This window comes from Eretmochelys imbricata, chromosome 2 (assembly GCF_965152235.1).
Source record: "Eretmochelys imbricata isolate rEreImb1 chromosome 2, rEreImb1.hap1, whole genome shotgun sequence".
Lineage (NCBI taxonomy): Eukaryota > Metazoa > Chordata > Testudines > Cheloniidae > Eretmochelys > Eretmochelys imbricata.
Genome location: NC_135573.1, coordinates 220,628,804 through 220,638,400, shown reverse-complemented (window position 1 = coordinate 220,638,400; position 9,597 = coordinate 220,628,804).

Sequence of the window (9,597 nt, the reverse complement as noted above, 5' to 3'; positions counted from 1 at the left end):
AATAGCATCCAGCACATTGCTGGTGTAAAGCAAATGATAGGTGCAGCTGAAGTCTAAGGGGTTGAGCATGGGTCAGGAATTCTAATCCCAGCACTACCACTGGGCTCTCTGCGTGCCCTGGAGTAAGTCATTGAACCTCTGTGCCTCAGTAATTCCAAAGGTAACATAGGAATAACTCTGACCCTCACTTCATAAGGCACTTTGAGATCATTGCAGAGCAATAAAAAATACAAGTCATTATCTGTCACTCTATATGCCTTTCACACTCATCCGTTCGCTTGCTATTGTGGTACTTCCCCTCTTTCCACCCTGGCTGTAGGCCAGCCCATTGAAGCATATTAATCCATCCTGCACTTCCTCACCACTTATTTTTCCATGTGCCTGACAAATCAGCTGCATGTTTACATGGGGCTTTACAAAGCAGCATAGACTATGGCATGGCCTCTGCCCCAAAGAGTTTAGAACATATACAAACAAAATAGAAAATCTGCGCGGGTGTGGAGATGTCTTTGGGTTAGGAGAAGGTAGGAAGGATTTATGGGGCAAATGCATTTTAAGGAGGAAAGAAAGAGCTGTCAGACAAGAGGGAGAAGATTGTTTGAAACATGGGGGCAGTCTGAAACAAGGTGCAAAGCTGAGAGGGAAGGAGGGGAAGGAGTAGTAGAGACAAATCATTTGCAGGAACATAGCAGGATGAAAAGCATCCCTAGGCAAAGTCCTTTCCTACCATCAGAGCTATATACCTTAAAGTATCGCTTCAAGGCTTTAAAAAAGAAAGGTCACATTTCTTTATTTATTACCAGTTTGCCTTTAACCTCCAAGCCTAGTTGCAAATGACCGAGTCAAGAATTGTTGAAATTAGTTTTAAATTACAATTACTTGTGAAACACAAAGCCACTCTGCTGACAAAGGACACAAAGATTGGAATATTTAAAATGATTTTAACGTGTTTGTTTGCTATAACATGTTTTGCAAATATTTTACATTTATATCACACATTTCACCCCGAAGGATCCAAAAGTGCTCGAACTGTTACATAACATTCAGCCTTCAGTAAATTTTCACCACAAAAACTTTATTGGCATCTGTTCATTTCCTTTTTCCCTGAGCTAAATCTAATTTATTTGTATAATTATACACGCACATACAAATAAAACTATGTTAAAAGAACATTATTGAGGTTGCAAAGTCAAATATTCAAAACATAGGAAAGGTCAGACTTACGGTTCTCCATGCGCCCTTAATTCACCCCCCTCGTGCATATGAAATTTGGTCCAGTCCTTATTTACATGACCACAGGCTATTTTTTCCAAAGATCCCTGCCTCATTTAGTGCACAAGCTGGACTGTGCTCATTTGATGAATAGCCATTCAGTAGCTTGTTTACTCCTCACTCGTCAGTGTGTGGTTCCATGCATTAATGACTGTACTGCTCTGAAAATAAAATTATTAATTTCCTCCTGAGCTTTTCTATGACATTCATCACTACCATATGAGTGCTTCATGACTATTAGTGAATTAATTTTCACAACATTCCTGTGAGATGGGGGGATATTATTATCCCCATTTTACAGATGGGGAATTGAGGTATGGAGAGATGAAGGACAAAAGTATCTGCTAATTTTGGGTGTCAAATCTGAGGTGCCCAGGGCCTTATTTTTCCAGGAACTTAGCATTATATAGAGCTTCATATGTTCAAACCACAGCTCCCAATGACTTCAGTTGCAGCTGTGAGTGCTCAGCATGTCTGCAAATCAGACCTCAGGGTCTCAAGGCAGATAGGCAGAAAATGCGGCACATCCAATTAGTGACCACCTGTGAAAAGTTTGGTTTAAGTAGCTTACCTAGTATTGCATAGAAACTCTGTGGTAAAGGCAGGGATATAAACCAATTATCCAGGGTAGCATTCAACCGCATTAACCCTAAAATCATCCGTTGTCTTCCTGCAGTCCCCTGCCTCATTCACTGTGTACTTTCCAAGCTCTGCAGTAAATAAAGCAGAGGTCCTACGGGCAATAGTCTCCTTCATGACACAACCCTGATGCATCCCTGGAGCAGATCCATCCCATTCACTAAACAAAGCAGGGATTTTGGGGTGGAGGGGAATAGTTTGATATGTAATTAAAGGCTGTATCATAATGCATGTATACCAGGGGGCTGAATTAAAGTTGCACAGGAACTTTAATTTTGGCATTTTTTAACTTTTGAGTGTTTGACTTTGCAATCTTAATAATGTTATTTTTACAGGTTTGTGTGTGTGTAATTATCTAGGGTTTTTTTGGAAAAAGCAAACTGAAAAAGCACAATTCCATCATGTGGCATCATATTGACAGCCACATAATTCATCAAGTAGGGTTGGAACCTTGGAAACCATCAAACAGACCTCTGCTGCTTGCGGTAATGGAGTAACATAGCAGTAGTAGGTTGTTATCCTCTATGTGAACCAGCACTAGACAGGGTTGAGGCACACACATTGGCAATGGGTTTCACAGATATTTGCTGACAGCAGAGGAAGGGGGAGACTGAAGGGATGTTCTTTACTGGGCACAGGCTTCTGCCAAGTCCATTCCAAACTTGATCGCTTCTGCCCAGAAACCTCCAACCTGTCCCTGTCCAGTGCTGGATCATCAACACTCCTGGCTCCTTGTCCCAGTACCAATCTCCTCACCTAGCCAGCCCCAGTCTCCACTCCTCAGGCTTCTCATCTCAGTCCTTGTCATTTCCAGTCTCTCCTCCTTGCACTCACCAAACCAGTCACCTGAACAACTCCCAGTCACCTTGCCCAGCTATCACCAGTTACACCCCCTTATTCCCAAGTCCTTGTTCCCGCTTTTCTTGCCCAGCCAGTCTCAGTTCCTCCTCTCCTCTCTCTCTCTCTCTATATATATATCTCCCTCATCCTGGCCTCCATTCACAGGCACACCCAGACGCCCAATCTCAATCTCCCTGGGCTCCTCATCCACTCTGTGTCTTCTCCCACACTCATCATCCCAGTCTCTTTGCCCAGCCAGTCCTGGTTCTCCCTCTGGACACTGTCTCTTCATCAGATCTGTCTCCCCTCCCCTCCCCGTAACCTCTGTTGTAATAATTGGGCCTACAAATTTACGCTGAAGGTGAGCTTAATTGTAAAAAGTATGTGAAAGTTGCTAACGATGTTACAATAAGTTACAGTAACAAATGTTAATGGAAAATAGGTCAAGTTGTTTTCAATAATTAATGTTACAAACAGGTGCAAGAGAACCAGACAGGGAGACTAAATTAGTCCAGACAAAAAAGGCCATGCTGCTGTCATTCAAGGACTATGTGGGAATCATTCTTGGTAAAAACAGAAAATGAGAACCAGAAATTAATGAACCAAAATTGGTGGGCCTAATTGGTAGACAAAATAATGAGGGGATGGGCTATTCCACCCATCATTCCCTTTTTGAGTCATTAAAGAGAGAGACTTTGGCGGGGGGAGGACAGAGAACGGATGGAGGCTACTGAAGTGAGCTTCACCATCATGGCTGCCGCCCCCACTGTTTCCTGGGATCTGGACCTTGGTCATCCTGATCCTGAGAGATGTACTGACCAGAGCAGGACCTGGATGACATGGCCACCTCTACCAGCTCCTGCTGAATCCCAACCACCACCTGAGATGAAATTGGATCGGACTTTAACATCAACCACAACAGCTCCAGCTCATCTCATCTAACTTCTCGTCCCCAAAAGGACAGTTACCACTATCTTTGATACCATCTAAGGGACTGTCAAATGAGGACTTTTTTCCTTCTTAAAACTCTCCAAGTAAAGGGAAAGGGAACAAGGGATGTTGTTAAAATGAAAACCTTATTTTATACTTGACATTTTAAATGTTTTAATGTTTTTTCCTCCTTTTCGGCATCTTTAATAAAAGGACTTTTATTAAACGGACTTTTAATGGAGTGTTTGCCATGGTACTAAGCAGGCTGAGATCTCCAAACTTTGTTTATCATTGGACAGTGACTGGGTTTACACTTTTGATCCCATCTGAATTAACACAACAGCTTCTTGCCCTCTCCTAACCCCTGCCCCGTTTCTCAGTCCCAATTTCTTTGCCCAACCAGCTGCAATTCCCTCCCAGTCTCTCTGCTCAGCCAGTCCCAGTCTCCACTCCCACTGTCTCATTATCTATCCCTTTCTTAATGATTCCCAACATTGTGTTTGCTTTTTTGACTGCCGCTGCACATTGAGTGTATGCTTTCAGAGAATTATCCATGACTCCAAGATCTCTTTCTTGAATGGTAACAGCTGATTTAGACCCCATCATTTTATATGTTGCATCCGATGAAGTGAGCTGTAGCTCACGAAAGCTTATGCTCAAATAAATTGGTTAGTCTCTAAGGTGCCACAAGTACTCCTTTTCTTTTTGCGAATACAGACTAACACGGCTGCTACTCTGAAACCTGTCATTGGGATTATGTTTTCCAATGTGCATTACTTTGCACTTATCCGCATTGAATTTCATCTGCCATTTTGTTGCCCAGTCACCCAGCTTTGAGAGATCCTTTTGTAGCTCTTTGCAGTTGGCCTGAGACTTAACTATCTTGAGTAGTTTTGTATCATCTGCAAATTTTGCCACCTCACTATTTACCGCTTTTTTCGGATCATTTCTGAATATGTTGAATAGGACCGGTCCCAGTACAGACCCCTGGGGGATACCACTATTTGCCTCTCTCGATTCTAAAAATTGACCATTTATTCCTACCCTTTGTTTCCTATCTTTTATCCAGTTACCAATCCATGAGAGTACCTTCCCTCTTATCCCATAATAGCTTACTTTGCTTAAGAGCCTTTGGTGAGGGACCTTGTCAAAGGCTTTCGGAAAATCTAAGTACACTATATCCACTGGATCCCCCTTGTCCACATGCTTGTTGACCCCCTCAAAGAATTCTAGTAGATTGGAGAGGCATGATTTCCCTTTACAAAAACCATGTTGACTCTTTCCCAACAAATTATGTTCATCTATGTGTCTGATAATTTTGTTCTTTACTATAGTTTCAACCAGTTTACCCAGTACTGACGTCAGGCTTACCAGCCTGTAATTGCCGGGATCACCTCTGGAACCCTTTTTAAAAATTGGTGTCACATTAGCTATCCTCCAGTCATTTAGAACAGAAGCTGATTTAAATGATACGTTACAGACTACAGTTAATAGTTCTTCAATTTCACATTTAAGTTCCTTCAGAACTCTTGGGTGAATACCAACTGGTCCTGGTGACTTATTGCTGTTTAGTTTATCAGTTTGTTCCAAAACCTCCTCTAATGACATCTCAATCTGGGACAGTTCCTCAGATACGTCACTTAAAAAGGATGGCTCAGGTTTGGGAATCTCCCTCACATTCTCAGCCATGAAGACCAATGCAAAGAATTCATTTAGTTTCTCCATAATGGCCTTATCATCCTTGAGTGCTTCCTTAGCATCTCGATCGTCCAGTGGTACCACTGATTGTTTAGGAGGCTTCCTACTTCTGATGTACTTAAAAAAAAAATTTGCTATTATATTTTGAGTCTTTGGCTATCTGGTCTTCAAATTCTTTTTTGGCTTTCCTACTTATATTTTTATACTTCATTTGCCAGAGTTTATGCTCCTATTTTCCTCACTAGGATTTAACTTCCACTTTTTAAAGCATACCTTTTTACATCTCACTGCTTCTTTTACTTTGTTGTTTAGCCACAGTGGCTCTTTTTTTGATTCTCTTAATGTGTTTTTTAATTTGGGGTATACATTTATGTTGAGCCTCTATTACGGTGTCTTTAAAAAGTTTCCATGCATCTTGCAGGGATTTCACGTTTGGTGCTGTACCTTTTAATTTCTGTTTAACTAATCTCTTCATTTTTGTGTAGTTCCACTTTCTGAAATTGAATGCTACAGTGCTGGGCCACTGTGGTGTTTTCCCCACCACAGGGATGTTAAATTTAATTATATTTTGGTCACTATTACCAAGCAGTCCAGCTATATTCAACTCTTGGACCATATCCTGTCTTGTCACTTAGGACTAAATCAAAAATTGCCTCTCCTCTTTTGTATTCCAGGACTAGCTGCTCCAAGAAGCAGTCATTTAAGCTGTCAAGAAACTTTATCCCTGAGATAGAAGTTGCCCACTGCCCAAATTCAAGTCCCTGCTCCAAAGCATAGCAGCACTAGAGCTTTCCAAAGAAAAGGTCCCTTTTTTTTTTTATTCATATGGGCAAAACAATGTATTTTTCTCTTGTCTTATTCTTGGAAAAAACTGAAAGATTTTGGTTAAAAAAAAACAACCCCAGCATACTTGAGTTAGAGGCCCAGCATAGAAAATTTCAACTCAAAAGTTTAAAGTTTGCCAGTTATAAAGCAGCTGAAAACAGGGTCTTAAAACAGGAAGTGTCAGGCAATGTTAATAGGCCTAAAATTTCTTCACACAATGCACAGTCAACCTGTGGAACTCCTTGCCAGAGAATGCTGTGAAGGCCAAGACCATAACACAGTTCAAAAAAGAACTAGATAAATTCATGGAGGATAGGTCCATCAATGGCTATTAGCCAGGATGGGTAGGAATGGTGTCCATAGCCTCTGTTTGCCAGAAACTGGGAATGAGCAATAGGGGGTGAATCACTTGATGATTATCTGTTCTGTTCATTCCCTCTGGGGCACCTGGCATTGGCCACTGTCGGAAGACAGGATACTGGGCTAGATGGACCTTTGGTCTGACTCAGTAGGGCCATTCTGATGTTCTTATGTAAAATTATGTACAAAAAGCTATGATAAAAGAATGTATGCAGTTTTGTTGTAGACGTGTAAAAGAACATTATTCACGATGCAACATCAAGCAGGTGAAAGCTCAGGAATGCCAGATTTCCAGTTGCCCATGCAATCTTAGCTCTGCCCCTTGTATGTCCATCCTGAGCACTGAGAGAGGCTATGATTCTGTGGAAAAATAGTATGCGTGTAATTAAAAACTGTATCAGTGCATAATCCAAGCCCATGCTTGACTTTGCAACCTAAACATTCATTCATTCTTTTAGGGTTTTTTAAAATGCAGTTTCCTAGGTTTATAAGGGGGAAAAAAAGAGTAAAAACAAGTTATATTATGCACAAATGTAACACTCCCACCCACTCCCACATTGTGCGTTATCAGGAGGGTTTGTATCTTGAACCTTTAGCACACACTACTACTACTTTGCTACAGGACTAACTACTTTAGTTGGCAGCAGTAGAAGGCTGTTATCCCAGAAATGGGGCATTGGCTGCCAGAGTTGAAGAGTTATGGGATCCCAGCCTGCTCTTTCCCTCCAACAGCCCCAGGGGTTGTGGGGAGCTCCTGTACTATGTGGTGCCCTCAGAAGGGTGAGGGAGCATAAGCCACTGGTGATACACATTGCCAAATTTCTCCTGAGAAATGCAAGTTTCTCTCAGCAAAACCTAAATGAAATTTCCTGGGACAAAGAAAAGGCATTTTCTAGCTCAATAGCTTCCCCCTGCCGAATATCAATGCCGTGCTGTAAACAACATAAATATGAGAGCTTCTCAAAAAAAAAAAAAAAAAGTCACAAGAAACTTTTCTAATGGAAAGTGTTAGAAAACCTAACTACAGGATTTGATACCAGCTCCCCAATAATTCACCCCCGACCCTTAGTTATTTTGGTTGGCTTTGTTACAACTTTCCATTACTAATAGCAATAGAGAGTTCAGAATTGTATTCAGTCTACTATTTACTTTCACAGCTCTTGAAAATCATTTAAGGTCTTGTTTCCATTAGTTTTTGCTGCTCAAAATACTGAAGACTTTTAGTTTATTGCTTCCTATAATAATTAAGACTTTCATGATTTTGTATTGTGATGTTTTAGACTGAAGTCATTCTCTGATCCCTAATCTAGCCATATATTTATTTCCTCAAGCTCCATGGGTCACTTGAGTACATAGGACTAATCTCGTCAGTCATTCTTCTATCCCAATGCAGAATTGAATCAGCTAAGGCAGGCAAAGATCTACTTCCATCTGAGACATCTTGCAGAACCACTGACTTGTCCAGAGGGCAGCTCCCCTTACAGATCTATTGTCTGTAGACCAACATTCTGAGTCTTGGTTGGGATAAAGTACCAGCACACCACCCCCTGGATTACTCAAACATGTCTGTCCTAGTGTCTCTGTAGCAACTGGCATTAGTAAGTTTATCCACTTATGACATGGGATATTTGAGATGACTTAGATAAAAAGGCAAAGGAAAGTGTTTTTTTTCATACTAACATTAGAGCAATCCCATTTATTACCTTGCTAACCCTGCAATCTCCACTGTTTATAAGGCCAATATTAGTAGGTTTTGCACCATACAATGTTTTGAACTTACAAAGTAAGTTTTACATATAGCACATTATCACTTTCTGCTGCTAACTTTGATGTCAAGGTATTATTGATTCCAAGAGTTCAAACATGTATTGTAGTTACACACTGCCGTTCATGTATGAAAACAAAGGCCTGGATTTTTAAGGGAATTTCAGCATTGCTGCACTCAGCAATGCAATGCCTAACTGATTTAGAAGCATAATTATCATTTTCAAAAGTGTTTTAGGTGCCTGAGGCTAAATCCCATTGACTGCCAGAGGAGCCTAAATTCCTTTTGGAAATGAGAATTATGCTCCTCAATCAGCCAAACAGACTAAGCACTACTACATTCGTAATCGTGCCCCTTACAGCTTCCAGTACCCCCCCTCCTTATGTCTTCTACATACACTTCAGTGAGACCTCATCAGTTGATCATACAGGGATGACTCATGGGATTACTAATTGGCTATGAAATTTTCACCTCCACATTTCTGGTTCAAATATGAACCAAGTCAGTAGTGACCACTATTTGCTGGCCTAAGTCAAGTGACTTGGTAGTTTCAATTCAGTTCTTAACAGACAGGTTTGTGTGGTGTGGGCAAACTGCCATAATTGGCAAACTGTTACCAATTGCAACAGATATTCCCAAGAATGAATACACGTAAAAACTAAATATCCCTCTCAGAAATTAGAGTCATAGATTCCAAGGCCAGAAAGCACAATTGTGATCTACGCCAGTGGTCTCCAACCTTTTTATGCACAAGATCACTTTTTGAATACAAGTGCAACCCAGGATCTACCCTGCACCTTGGCCGAGGCCCCACCCCTTCCCTGAAGCCCTGCCCACTCCATCCCCCCCTCCCTTGCTCACTCTCCCCCACCCTCACTCACTTTCACCAGGCTGGGACAGGGGTTCAGGAGGGGGTGCAGGCTCTGGGGGGGGTCCAAGGGGCTTGGAGTGGGGAGGGCTCTGGGGCAGGGGGCTGGGGTGCAGAATGGGGTGAGGCATGCAAGCTCTTGGAGTTTGGGTGCAAGAGGGGGCAAAGTATTGAGGTGCGGGAGAGGGTACAGAGTGCTGGCTCCGGGAGGGGGTCAGGGACTTGGGGTGCAGGACGGATCATGGGGTGTTGGCTCTGGGCAAGGGGCTCAGGGTTGGAGCAGGGGCTGAGATGCGGGAGGGGGTTTGGGGTGCTGGCCCGGGAGGGGGCTCAGGGTTAGCGATGTGGGCTCCCACCGGATGACACTTCCCTTGTGAGGTTCCCGGCCAAGGGGAGCTGT